General features: G+C 43.5%; 22 non-coding genes and 22 pseudogenes across 22 annotated transcripts; all 44 read right to left on the bottom strand.

Annotated features, from left to right (window-relative positions):
• Window positions 1-83: 83 nt before the first annotated feature.
• On the bottom strand, window positions 84-212 carry LOC131716564 (5S ribosomal RNA; annotated as a pseudogene).
• Window positions 213-326: 114 nt separating this feature from the next.
• LOC131715950 (5S ribosomal RNA) lies at window positions 327-435 on the bottom strand (annotated as a pseudogene).
• A 114-nt stretch (window positions 436-549) lies between these two features.
• Window positions 550-678, bottom strand: LOC131714039 (5S ribosomal RNA; annotated as a pseudogene).
• A 100-nt stretch (window positions 679-778) lies between these two features.
• LOC131716538 (5S ribosomal RNA) lies at window positions 779-887 on the bottom strand (annotated as a pseudogene).
• A 114-nt stretch (window positions 888-1001) lies between these two features.
• On the bottom strand, window positions 1002-1110 carry LOC131716256 (5S ribosomal RNA; annotated as a pseudogene).
• Window positions 1111-1224: 114 nt separating this feature from the next.
• Window positions 1225-1333, bottom strand: LOC131715620 (5S ribosomal RNA; annotated as a pseudogene).
• A 114-nt stretch (window positions 1334-1447) lies between these two features.
• Window positions 1448-1556, bottom strand: LOC131715619 (5S ribosomal RNA; annotated as a pseudogene).
• Window positions 1557-1670: 114 nt separating this feature from the next.
• LOC131711571 (5S ribosomal RNA) lies at window positions 1671-1789 on the bottom strand. Its single transcript, XR_009313457.1, has one exon. It is a non-coding gene; the product is annotated as a 5S ribosomal RNA (ribosomal RNA).
• A 100-nt stretch (window positions 1790-1889) lies between these two features.
• Window positions 1890-2008, bottom strand: LOC131716717 (5S ribosomal RNA). Its single transcript, XR_009315602.1, has one exon. It is a non-coding gene; the product is annotated as a 5S ribosomal RNA (ribosomal RNA).
• Window positions 2009-2122: 114 nt separating this feature from the next.
• Window positions 2123-2241, bottom strand: LOC131710911 (5S ribosomal RNA). The gene has a single exon (XR_009312794.1). It is a non-coding gene; the product is annotated as a 5S ribosomal RNA (ribosomal RNA).
• A 114-nt stretch (window positions 2242-2355) lies between these two features.
• On the bottom strand, window positions 2356-2474 carry LOC131716716 (5S ribosomal RNA). Its single transcript, XR_009315601.1, has one exon. It is a non-coding gene; the product is annotated as a 5S ribosomal RNA (ribosomal RNA).
• A 114-nt stretch (window positions 2475-2588) lies between these two features.
• Window positions 2589-2697, bottom strand: LOC131714700 (5S ribosomal RNA; annotated as a pseudogene).
• A 114-nt stretch (window positions 2698-2811) lies between these two features.
• Window positions 2812-2930, bottom strand: LOC131713006 (5S ribosomal RNA). The gene has a single exon (XR_009314893.1). It is a non-coding gene; the product is annotated as a 5S ribosomal RNA (ribosomal RNA).
• A 114-nt stretch (window positions 2931-3044) lies between these two features.
• On the bottom strand, window positions 3045-3163 carry LOC131711570 (5S ribosomal RNA). Its single transcript, XR_009313456.1, has one exon. It is a non-coding gene; the product is annotated as a 5S ribosomal RNA (ribosomal RNA).
• A 100-nt stretch (window positions 3164-3263) lies between these two features.
• LOC131716715 (5S ribosomal RNA) lies at window positions 3264-3382 on the bottom strand. Its single transcript, XR_009315600.1, has one exon. It is a non-coding gene; the product is annotated as a 5S ribosomal RNA (ribosomal RNA).
• Window positions 3383-3496: 114 nt separating this feature from the next.
• LOC131710910 (5S ribosomal RNA) lies at window positions 3497-3615 on the bottom strand. Its single transcript, XR_009312793.1, has one exon. It is a non-coding gene; the product is annotated as a 5S ribosomal RNA (ribosomal RNA).
• A 114-nt stretch (window positions 3616-3729) lies between these two features.
• Window positions 3730-3848, bottom strand: LOC131716714 (5S ribosomal RNA). The gene has a single exon (XR_009315599.1). It is a non-coding gene; the product is annotated as a 5S ribosomal RNA (ribosomal RNA).
• A 114-nt stretch (window positions 3849-3962) lies between these two features.
• On the bottom strand, window positions 3963-4071 carry LOC131714699 (5S ribosomal RNA; annotated as a pseudogene).
• A 114-nt stretch (window positions 4072-4185) lies between these two features.
• Window positions 4186-4304, bottom strand: LOC131713005 (5S ribosomal RNA). The gene has a single exon (XR_009314892.1). It is a non-coding gene; the product is annotated as a 5S ribosomal RNA (ribosomal RNA).
• Window positions 4305-4418: 114 nt separating this feature from the next.
• Window positions 4419-4527, bottom strand: LOC131715752 (5S ribosomal RNA; annotated as a pseudogene).
• Window positions 4528-4641: 114 nt separating this feature from the next.
• On the bottom strand, window positions 4642-4750 carry LOC131714343 (5S ribosomal RNA; annotated as a pseudogene).
• Window positions 4751-4861: 111 nt separating this feature from the next.
• On the bottom strand, window positions 4862-4970 carry LOC131714698 (5S ribosomal RNA; annotated as a pseudogene).
• Window positions 4971-5084: 114 nt separating this feature from the next.
• Window positions 5085-5193, bottom strand: LOC131714697 (5S ribosomal RNA; annotated as a pseudogene).
• Window positions 5194-5307: 114 nt separating this feature from the next.
• On the bottom strand, window positions 5308-5426 carry LOC131716713 (5S ribosomal RNA). Its single transcript, XR_009315598.1, has one exon. It is a non-coding gene; the product is annotated as a 5S ribosomal RNA (ribosomal RNA).
• Window positions 5427-5540: 114 nt separating this feature from the next.
• LOC131715873 (5S ribosomal RNA) lies at window positions 5541-5649 on the bottom strand (annotated as a pseudogene).
• A 114-nt stretch (window positions 5650-5763) lies between these two features.
• Window positions 5764-5882, bottom strand: LOC131711760 (5S ribosomal RNA). Its single transcript, XR_009313648.1, has one exon. It is a non-coding gene; the product is annotated as a 5S ribosomal RNA (ribosomal RNA).
• A 100-nt stretch (window positions 5883-5982) lies between these two features.
• Window positions 5983-6101, bottom strand: LOC131710660 (5S ribosomal RNA). The gene has a single exon (XR_009312542.1). It is a non-coding gene; the product is annotated as a 5S ribosomal RNA (ribosomal RNA).
• Window positions 6102-6201: 100 nt separating this feature from the next.
• Window positions 6202-6320, bottom strand: LOC131710039 (5S ribosomal RNA). The gene has a single exon (XR_009311905.1). It is a non-coding gene; the product is annotated as a 5S ribosomal RNA (ribosomal RNA).
• Window positions 6321-6434: 114 nt separating this feature from the next.
• LOC131713289 (5S ribosomal RNA) lies at window positions 6435-6553 on the bottom strand (annotated as a pseudogene).
• A 100-nt stretch (window positions 6554-6653) lies between these two features.
• On the bottom strand, window positions 6654-6772 carry LOC131716712 (5S ribosomal RNA). The gene has a single exon (XR_009315597.1). It is a non-coding gene; the product is annotated as a 5S ribosomal RNA (ribosomal RNA).
• A 100-nt stretch (window positions 6773-6872) lies between these two features.
• On the bottom strand, window positions 6873-6991 carry LOC131716711 (5S ribosomal RNA). The gene has a single exon (XR_009315596.1). It is a non-coding gene; the product is annotated as a 5S ribosomal RNA (ribosomal RNA).
• Window positions 6992-7105: 114 nt separating this feature from the next.
• LOC131714696 (5S ribosomal RNA) lies at window positions 7106-7214 on the bottom strand (annotated as a pseudogene).
• A 114-nt stretch (window positions 7215-7328) lies between these two features.
• LOC131714695 (5S ribosomal RNA) lies at window positions 7329-7437 on the bottom strand (annotated as a pseudogene).
• A 100-nt stretch (window positions 7438-7537) lies between these two features.
• On the bottom strand, window positions 7538-7656 carry LOC131712229 (5S ribosomal RNA). The gene has a single exon (XR_009314122.1). It is a non-coding gene; the product is annotated as a 5S ribosomal RNA (ribosomal RNA).
• Window positions 7657-7756: 100 nt separating this feature from the next.
• Window positions 7757-7875, bottom strand: LOC131716710 (5S ribosomal RNA). Its single transcript, XR_009315595.1, has one exon. It is a non-coding gene; the product is annotated as a 5S ribosomal RNA (ribosomal RNA).
• Window positions 7876-7982: 107 nt separating this feature from the next.
• LOC131711569 (5S ribosomal RNA) lies at window positions 7983-8101 on the bottom strand. The gene has a single exon (XR_009313455.1). It is a non-coding gene; the product is annotated as a 5S ribosomal RNA (ribosomal RNA).
• A 100-nt stretch (window positions 8102-8201) lies between these two features.
• LOC131715551 (5S ribosomal RNA) lies at window positions 8202-8310 on the bottom strand (annotated as a pseudogene).
• Window positions 8311-8424: 114 nt separating this feature from the next.
• On the bottom strand, window positions 8425-8543 carry LOC131713802 (5S ribosomal RNA; annotated as a pseudogene).
• Window positions 8544-8643: 100 nt separating this feature from the next.
• On the bottom strand, window positions 8644-8772 carry LOC131712441 (5S ribosomal RNA; annotated as a pseudogene).
• A 100-nt stretch (window positions 8773-8872) lies between these two features.
• LOC131713683 (5S ribosomal RNA) lies at window positions 8873-8991 on the bottom strand (annotated as a pseudogene).
• Window positions 8992-9105: 114 nt separating this feature from the next.
• On the bottom strand, window positions 9106-9214 carry LOC131714342 (5S ribosomal RNA; annotated as a pseudogene).
• Window positions 9215-9314: 100 nt separating this feature from the next.
• On the bottom strand, window positions 9315-9433 carry LOC131716831 (5S ribosomal RNA). The gene has a single exon (XR_009315716.1). It is a non-coding gene; the product is annotated as a 5S ribosomal RNA (ribosomal RNA).
• Window positions 9434-9547: 114 nt separating this feature from the next.
• On the bottom strand, window positions 9548-9666 carry LOC131716708 (5S ribosomal RNA). Its single transcript, XR_009315593.1, has one exon. It is a non-coding gene; the product is annotated as a 5S ribosomal RNA (ribosomal RNA).
• A 100-nt stretch (window positions 9667-9766) lies between these two features.
• LOC131720618 (5S ribosomal RNA) lies at window positions 9767-9885 on the bottom strand. The gene has a single exon (XR_009319515.1). It is a non-coding gene; the product is annotated as a 5S ribosomal RNA (ribosomal RNA).
• Between the last annotated feature and the right edge of the window lie 31 nt (window positions 9886-9916).

The raw sequence follows: 9916 nt of genomic DNA, 5'->3' as shown, positions 1-9916 counted from the left end.
TTAGTGAGCTGGGGGTGATTCCTCCAAAATTTCCTTTTGTCCTCCACACATTTCAATTGTAAAATGTAATTACAAAAATGTAATGGCTGCAGCACTTGATATTCCCAGGAGGTCTCCCATCCATGTACTAACCAAGCCCAACATTGCTTAGCTTCTCAGATCAGACGCGATCAGGCGAGATCAGGCTTATTCAAGGTGGCGTGGCAGCAGGCGATTGCATTTCTGCTTTCATGACTTTTATGTTTAGTGAGCTGGGGGTGATTCCTCCAAAATTTCCTTTTGTCCTCCACACATTTCAATTGTAAAATGTAATTACAAAAATGTAATGCCTGCAGCACTTGATATTCCCAGGTGGTCTCCCATCCAAGTACTAACCAAGCCCAACATTGCTTAGCTTCGGAGATCAGGCTTATTCAAGGTGGTGTGGCCGCAGGCGATTGCATTTCTGCTTTCATGACTTTTATGTTTAGTGAGCTGGGGGTGATTCCTCCAAAATTTCCTTTTGTCCTCCACACATTTCAATTGTAAAATGTAATTACAAAAATGTAACGCCTGCAGCACTTGATATTCCCAGGTGGTCTCCCATCCAAGTACTAACCAAGCCCAACATTGCTTAGCTTCTGAGATCAGGCGAGATCAGGCGAGATCAGGCTTATTCAAGGTGGTGTGGCCGCAGGCGATTGCATTTCTGCTTTCATGACTTTTATGTTTAGTGAGCTGGGGGTGATTCCTCCAAAATTTCCTTTTGTCCTCCACACATTTCAATTGTAAAATGTAATGCCTGCAGCACTTGATATTCCCAGGTGGTCTCCCATCCAAGTACTAACCAAGCCCAACATTGCTTAGCTTCTGAGATCAGGCTTATTCAAGGTGGTGTGGACTCAGGTGATTGCATGTCTGCTTTCATGACTTTTATGTTTAGTGAGCTGGGGGTGATTCCTCCAAAATTTCCTTTTGTCCTCCACACATTTCAATTGTAAAATGTAATTACAAAAATGTAATGCCTGCAGCACTTGATATTCCCAGGTGGTCTCCCATCCAAGTACTAACCAAGCCCAACATTGCTTAGCTTCGGAGATCAGGCTTATTCAAGGTGGTGTGGCCGCTGGCGATTGCATTTCTGCTTTCATGACTTTTATGTTTAGTGAGCTGGGGGTGATTCCTCCAAAATTTCCTTTTGTCCTCCACACATTTCAATTGTAAAATGTAATTACAAAAATGTAATGCCTGCAGCACTTGATATTCCCAGGTGGTCTCCCATCCAAGTACTAACCAAGCCCAACATTGCTTAGCTTCTGAGATCAGGCTTATTCAAGGTGGTGTGGCCGCAGGTGATTGCGTGTCTTTTTTCATGACTTTTATGTTTAGTGAGCTGGGGGTGATTCCTCCAAAATTTCCTTTTGTCCTCCACACATTTCAATTGTAAAATGTAATTACAAAAATGTAATGCCTGCAGCACTTGATATTCCCAGGTGGTCTCCCATCCAAGTACTAACCAAGCCCAACATTGCTTAGCTTCTGAGATCAGGCTTATTCAAGGTGGTGTGGCCGCAGGTGATTGCGTGTCTTCTTTCATGACTTTTATGTTTAGTGAGCTGGGGGTGATTCCTCCAAAATTTCCTTTTGTCCTCCACACATTTCAATTGTAAAATGTAATTACAAAAATGTAATGCCTGCAGCACTTGATATTCCCAGGTGGTCTCCCATCCAAGTACTAACCAAGCCCAACATTGCTTAGCTTCTGAGATCAGGCGAGATCAGGCTTATTCAAGGTGGTGTGGCCGCAGGCGATTGCATTTCTGCTTTCATGACTTTTATGTTTAGTGAGCTGGGGGTGATTCCTCCAAAATGTCCTTTTGTCCTCCACACATTTCAATTGTAAAATGTAATGCCTGCAGCACTTGATATTCCCAGGTGGTCTCCCATCCAAGTACTAACCAAGCCCAACATTGCTTAGCTTCTGAGATCAGACGAGATCAGGCTTATTCAAGGTGGTGTGGCCGCAGGCGATTGCATTTCTGCTTTCATGACTTTTATGTTTAGTGAGCTGGGGGTGATTCCTCCAAAATTTCCTTTTGTCCTCCACACATTTCAATTGTAAAATGTAATTACAAAAATGTAATGCCTGCAGCACTTGATATTCCCAGGTGGTCTCCCATCCAAGTACTAACCAAGCCCAACATTGCTTAGCTTCTGAGATCAGATGAGATCAGGCTTTTTCAAGGTGGTGTGGGCGCAGGCGATTGCATTTCTGCTTTCATGACTTTTATGTTTAGTGAGCTGGGGGTGATTCCTCCAAAATTTCCTTTTGTCCTCCACACATTTCAATTGTAAAATGTAATTACAAAAATGTAATGCCTGCAGCACTTGATATTCCCAGGTGGTCTCCCATCCAAGTACTAACCAAGCCCAACATTGCTTAGCTTCTGAGATCAGACGAGATCAGGCTTATTCAAGGTGGTGTGGCCGCAGGCGATTGCATTTCTGCTTTCATGACTTTTATGTGTAGTGAGCTGGGGGTGATTCCTACAAAATTTCCTTTTGTCCTCCACACATTCCAATTGTAAAATGTAATTACAAAAATGTAATGCCTGCAGCACTTGATATTCCCAGGTGGTCTCCCATCCAAGTACTAACCAAGCCCAACATTGCTTAGCTTCTGAGATCAGGCTTATTCAAGGTGGTGTGGCCGCAGGCGATTGCATTTCTGCTTTCATGACTTTTATGTTTAGTGAGCTGGGGGTGATTCCTCCAAAATTTCCTTTTGTCCTCCACACATTTCAATTGTAAAATGTAATTACAAAAATGTAATGCCTGCAGCACTTGATATTCCCAGGTGGTCTCCCATCCAAGTACTAACCAAGCCCAACATTACTTAGCTTCTGAGATCAGACAAGATCAGGCTTATTCAAGGTGGTGTGGCCGCAGGCGATTGCATTTCTGCTTTCATGACTTTTATGTGTATTGAGCTGGGGGTGATTCCTCCAAAATTTCCTTTTGTCCTCCACACATTTCAATTGTAAAATGTAATTACAAAAATGTAATGCCTGCAGCACTTGATATTCCCAGGTGGTCTCCCATCCAAGTACTAACCAAGCCCAACATTGCTTAGCTTCTGAGATCAGGCGAGATCAGGCTTATTCAAGGTGGTGTGGCCGCAGGCGATTGCATTTCTGCTTTCATGACTTTTATGTTTAGTGAGCTGGGGGTGATTCCTCCAAAATGTCCTTTTGTCCTCCACACATTTCAATTGTAAAATGTAATGCCTGCAGCACTTGATATTCCCAGGTGGTCTCCCATCCAAGTACTAACCAAGCCCAACATTGCTTAGCTTCTGAGATCAGACGAGATCAGGCTTATTCAAGGTGGTGTGGCCGCAGGCGATTGCATTTCTGCTTTCATGACTTTTATGTTTAGTGAGCTGGGGGTGATTCCTCCAAAATTTCCTTTTGTCCTCCACACATTTCAATTGTAAAATGTAATTACAAAAATGTAATGCCTGCAGCACTTGATATTCCCAGGTGGTCTCCCATCCAAGTACTAACCAAGCCCAACATTGCTTAGCTTCTGAGATCAGATGAGATCAGGCTTTTTCAAGGTGGTGTGGGCGCAGGCGATTGCATTTCTGCTTTCATGACTTTTATGTTTAGTGAGCTGGGGGTGATTCCTCCAAAATTTCCTTTTGTCCTCCACACATTTCAATTGTAAAATGTAATTACAAAAATGTAATGCCTGCAGCACTTGATATTCCCAGGTGGTCTCCCATCCAAGTACTAACCAAGCCCAACATTGCTTAGCTTCTGAGATCAGACGAGATCAGGCTTATTCAAGGTGGTGTGGCCGCAGGCGATTGCATTTCTGCTTTCATGACTTTTATGTGTAGTGAGCTGGGGGTGATTCCTACAAAATTTCCTTTTGTCCTCCACACATTCCAATTGTAAAATGTAATTACAAAAATGTAATGCCTGCAGCACTTGATATTCCCAGGTGGTCTCCCATCCAAGTACTAACCAAGCCCAACATTGCTTAGCTTCTGAGATCAGGCTTATTCAAGGTGGTGTGGCCGCAGGCGATTGCATTTCTGCTTTCATGACTTTTATGTTTAGTGAGCTGGGGGTGATTCCTCCAAAATTTCCTTTTGTCCTCCACACATTTCAATTGTAAAATGTAATTACAAAAATGTAATGCCTGCAGCACTTGATATTCCCAGGTGGTCTCCCATCCAAGTACTAACCAAGCCCAACATTACTTAGCTTCTGAGATCAGACAAGATCAGGCTTATTCAAGGTGGTGTGGCCGCAGGCGATTGCATTTCTGCTTTCATGACTTTTATGTGTATTGAGCTGGGGGTGATTCCTCCAAAATTTCCTTTTGTCCTCCACACATTTCAATTGTAAAATGTAATTACAAAAATGTAATGCCTGCAGCACTTGATATTCCCAGGTGGTCTCCCATCCAAGTACTAACCAAGCCCAACATTGCTTAGCTTCTGAGATCAGACTTATTCAAGGTGGTGTGGCCGCAGGCGATTGCATTTCTGCTTTCATGACTTTTATGTTTAGTGAGCTGGGGGTGATTCCTCCAAAATTTCCTTTTGTCCTCCACACATTTCAATTGTAAAATGTAATTACAAAAATGTAATGCCTGCAGCACTTGATATTCCCAGGTGGTCTCCCATCCAAGTACTAACCAAGCCCAACATTGCTTAGCTTCTGAGATCAGGCTTTTTCAAGGTGGTGTGGCCGCAGGCGATTGCATTTCTGCTTTCATGACTTTTATGTTTAGTGAGCTGGGGGTGATTCCTCCAAAATTTCCTTTTGTCCACACATTTCAATTGTAAAATGTAATTACAAAAATGTATTGCCTGCAGCACTTGATATTCCCAGGTGGTCTCCCATCCAAGTACTAACCAAGCCCAACATTGCTTAGCTTCTGAGATCAGGCTTATTCAAGGTGGTGTGGCCGCAGGCGATTGCATTTCTGCTTTCATGACTTTTATGTTTAGTGAGCTGGGGGTGATTCCTCCAAAATTTCCTTTTGTCCTCCACACATTTCAATTGTAAAATGTAATTACAAAAATGTAATGCCTGCAGCACTTGATATTCCCAGGTGGTCTCCCATCCAAGTACTAACCAAGCCCAACATTGCTTAGCTTCTGAGATCAGGCTTATTCAAGGTGGTGTGGCCGCAGGCGATTGCATTTCTGCTTTCATGACTTTTATGTTTAGTGAGCTGGGGGTGATTCCTCCAAAATTTCCTTTTGTACTCCACACATTTCAATTGTAAAATGTAATTACAAAAATGTAATGCCTGCAGCACTTGATATTCCCAGGTGGTCTCCCATCCAAGTACTAACCAAGCCCAACATTGCTTAGCTTCTGAGATCAGACGAGATCAGGCTTATTCAAGGTGGTGTGGCCGCAGGCGATTGCATTTCTGCTTTCATGACTTTTATGTTTAGTGAGCTGGGGGTGATTCCTCCAAAATTTCCTTTTGGCCTCCACACATTTCAATTGTAAAATGTAATTACAAAAATGTAATGCCTGCAGCACTTGATATTCCCAGGTGGTCTCCCATCCAAGTACTAACCAAGCCCAACATTGCTTAGCATCTGAGATCAGGCTTATTCAAGGTGGTGTGGCCGCAGGCGATTGCATTTCTGCTTTCATGACTTTTATGTTTAGTGAGCTGGGGGTGATTCCTCCAAAATTTCCTTTTGTCCTCCACACATTTCAATTGTAAAATGTAATTACAAAAATGTAATGCCTGCAGCACTTGATATTCCCAGGTGGTCTCCCATCCAAGTATTAACCAAGCCCAACATTGCTTAGCTTCTGAGATCAGACGAGATCAGGCTTATTCAAGGTGGTGTGGCCGCAGGCGATTGCATTTCTGCTTTCATGACTTTTATGTTTAGTGAGCTGGGGGTGATTCCTCCAAAATTTCCTTTTGTCCTCCACACATTTCAATTGTAAAATGTAATGCCTGCAGCACTTGATATTCCCAGGTGGTCTCCCATCCAAGTATTAACCAAGCCCAACATTGCTTAGCTTCTGAGACCAGACGAGATCAGGCGTATTCAAGGTGGTGTGGCCGCAGGCGATTGCATTTCTGCTTTCATGACTTTTATGTTTAGTGAGCTGGGGGTGATTCCTCCAAAATTTCCTTTTGTCCTCCACACATTTCAATTGTAAAATGTAATGCCTGCAGCACTTGATATTCCCAGGTGGTCTCCCATCCAAGTACTAACCAAGCCCAACACTGCTTAGCTTCTGAGATCAGACGAGATCAGGCTTATTCAAGGTGGTGTGGCCGCAGGCGATTGCATTTCTGCTTTCATGACTTTTATGTTTAGTGAGCTGGGGGTGATTCCTCCAAAATTTCCTTTTGTCCTCCACACATTTCAATTGTAAAATGTAATTACAAAAATGTAATGCCTGCAGTACTTGATATTCCCAGGTGGTCTCCCATCCAAGTATTAACCAAGCCCAACATTGCTTAGCTTCTGAGACCAGACGAGATCAGGCTTATTCAAGGTGGTGTGACCGCAGGCGATTGCATTTCTGCTTTCATGACTTTTATGTTTAGTGAGCTGGGGGTGATTCCTCCACAATTTCCTTTTGTCCTCCACACATTTCAATTGTAAAATGTAATGCCTGCAGCACTTGATATTCCCAGGTGGTCTCCCATCCAAGTACTAACCAAGCCCAACATTGCTTAGCTTCTGAGATCAGACGAGATCAGGCTTATTCAAGGTGGTGTGGCCGCAGGCGATTGCATTTCTGCTTTCATGACTTTTATGTTTAGTGAGCTGGGGGTGATTCCTCCAAAATTTCCTTTTGTCCTCCACACATTTCAATTGTAAAATGTAATGCCTGCAGCACTTGATATTCCCAGGTGGTCTCCCATCCAAGTACTAACCAAGCCCAACATTGCTTAGCTTCTGAGATCAGACGAGATCAGGCTTATTCAAGGTGGTGTGGCCGCAGGCGATTGCATTTCTGCTTTCATGACTTTTATGTTTAGTGAGCTGGGGGTGATTCCTCCAAAATTTCCTTTTGTCCTCCACACATTTCAATTGTAAAATGTAATTACAAAAATGTAATGCCTGCAGCACTTGATATTCCCAGGTGGTCTCCCATCCAAGTACTAACCAAGCCCAACATTGCTTAGCTTCTGAGATCAGGCTTATTCAAGGTGGTGTGGCCGCAGGCGATTGCATTTCTGCTTTCATGACTTTTATGTTTAGTGAGCTGGGGGTGATTCCTCCAAAATTTCCTTTTGTCCTCCACACATTTCAATTGTAAAATGTAATTACAAAAATGTAATGCCTGCAGCACTTGATATTCCCAGGTGGTCTCCCATCCAAGTACTAACCAAGCCCAACATTGCTTAGCTTCTGAGATCAGGCTTATTCAAGGTGGTGTGGCCGCAGGCGATTGCATTTCTGCTTTCATGACTTTTATGTTTAGTGAGCTGGGGGTGATTCCTCCAAAATTTCCTTTTGTCCTCCACACATTTCAATTGTAAAATGTAATGCCTGCAGCACTTGATATTCCCAGGTGGTCTCCCTTCCAAGTACTAACCAAGCCCAACATTGCTTAGCTTCTGAGATCAGACGAGATCAGGCTTATTCAAGGTGGTGTAGCCGCAGGCGATTGCATTTCTGCTTTCATGACTTTTATGTTTAGTGAGCTGGGGGTGATTCCTCCAAAATTTCCTTTTGTCCTCCACACATTTCAATTATAAAATGTAATGCCTGCAGCACTTGATATTCCCAGGTGGTCTCCCATCCAAGTACTAACCAAGCCCAACATTGCTTAGCTTCTGAGATCAGACGAGATCAGGCTTATTCAAGGTGGTGTGGCCGCAGGCAGTTGCATTTCTGCTTTCATGACTTTTATGTTTAGTGAGCTGGGGGTGATTCCTCCAAAATTTCCTTTTGTCCTCCACACATTTCAATTGTAAAATGTAAAATGTAATGCCTGCAGCACTTGATATTCCCAGGTGGTCTCCCATCCAAGTACTAACCAAGCCCAACATTGCTTAGCTTCTGAGATCAGGCGAGATCAGGCTTATTCAAGGTGGTGTGGCCGCAGGCGATTGCATTTCTGCTTTCATGACTTTTATGTTTAGTGAGCTGGGGGTGATTCCTCCAAAATTTCCTTTTGTCCTCCACACATTTCAATTGTAAAATGTAATGCCTGCAGCACTTGATATTCCCAGGTGGTCTCCCATCCAAGTACTAACCAAGCCCAACATTGCTTAGCTTCTGAGATCAGGCTTAAACAAGGTGGTGTGGCCGCAGGCGATTGCATTTCTGCTTTCATGACTTTTATGTTTAGTGAGCTGGGGGTGATTCCTCCAAAATTTCCTTTTGGCCTCCACACATTTCAATTGTAAAATGTAATTACAAAAATGTAATGCCTGCAGCACTTGATATTCCCAGGTGGTCTCCCATCCAAGTACTAACCAAGCCCAACATAGCTTAGCTTTTGAGATCAGGCGAGATCAGGCTTATTCAAGGTGGTGTGGCCGCAGGCGATTGCATTTCTGCTTTCATGACTTTTATGTTTAGTGAGCTGGGGGTGATTCCTCCAAAATTTCCTTTTGTCCTCCACACATTTCAATTGTAAAATGTAATGCCTGCAGCACTTGATATTCCCAGGTGGTCTCCCATCCAAGTACTAACCAAGCCCAACATTGCTTAGCTTCTGAGATCAGGCGAGATCAGACGAGATCAGGCGTATTCAAGGTGGTGTGGCCGCAGGCGATTGCATTTCTGCTTTCGTGACTTTTATGTTTAGTGAGCTGGGGGTGATTCCTCCAAAATTTCCTTTTGTCCTCCACACATTTCAATTGTAAAATGTAATGCCTGCAGCACTTGATACACCCAGGTGGTCTCCCATCCAAGTACTAACCAAGCCCAACATTGCTTAGCTTCTGAGATCAGACGAGATCACGCTTATTCAAGGTGGTGTGGCCGCAGGCGATTGCATTTCTGCTTTCATGACTTTTATGTTTAGTGAGCTGGGGGTGATTCCTCCAAAATTTCCTTTTCGCCTCCACACATTTCAATTGTAAAATGTAATTACAAAAATGTAATGCCTGCAGCACTTGATATTCCCAGGTGGTCTCCCATCCAAGTACTAACCAAGCCCAACATTGCTTAGCTTCTGAGATCAGGCTTTTTCAAGGTGGTGTGGCCGCAGGCGATTGCATTTCTGCTTTCATGACTTTTATGTTTAGTGAGCTGGGGGTGATTCCTCCAAAATTTCCTTTTGTCCTCCACACATTTCAATTGTAAAATGTAATGCCTGCAGCACTTGATATTCCCAGGTGGTCTCCCATCCAAGTACTAATCAAGCCCAACATTGCTTAGCTTCTGAGATCAGACGAGATCAGGCTTATTCAAGGTGGTGTGGCCGCAGGCGATTGCATTTCTGCTTTCATGACTTTTATGTTTAGTGAGCTGGGGGTGATTCCTCCAAAATTTCCTTTTGTCCTCCACACATTTCAATTGTAAAATGTAATTCCAAAAATGTAATGCCTGCAGCACTTGATATTCCCAGGTGGTCTCCCATCCAAGTACTAACCAAGCCCAACATTGCTTAGCTTCTGAGATCAGACGAGATCAGGCTTATTCAAGGTGGTGTGGCCGCAGGCGATTGCATTTCTGCTTTCATGACTTTTATGTTTAGTGAGCTGGGGCTGATTCCTCCAAAATTTCCTTTTGTCCTCCACACATTTCAATTGTAAAATGTAATGCCTGCAGCACTTGATATTCCCAGGTGGTCTCCCATCCAAGTACTAATCAAGCCCAACATTGCTTAGCTTCTGAGATCAGACGAGATCAGGCTTATTCAAGGTGGTGTGGCCGCAAGCGATTGCATTTCTGCTTTCATGACTTTTATGT

The sequence above is a fragment of the Acipenser ruthenus genome, chromosome 44 (assembly GCF_902713425.1).
Source record: "Acipenser ruthenus chromosome 44, fAciRut3.2 maternal haplotype, whole genome shotgun sequence".
NCBI lineage: Eukaryota > Metazoa > Chordata > Actinopteri > Acipenseriformes > Acipenseridae > Acipenser > Acipenser ruthenus.
Note: the sequence above shows the minus strand (reverse complement) of the source record. Positions and strands in the feature narration are given on the sequence as shown.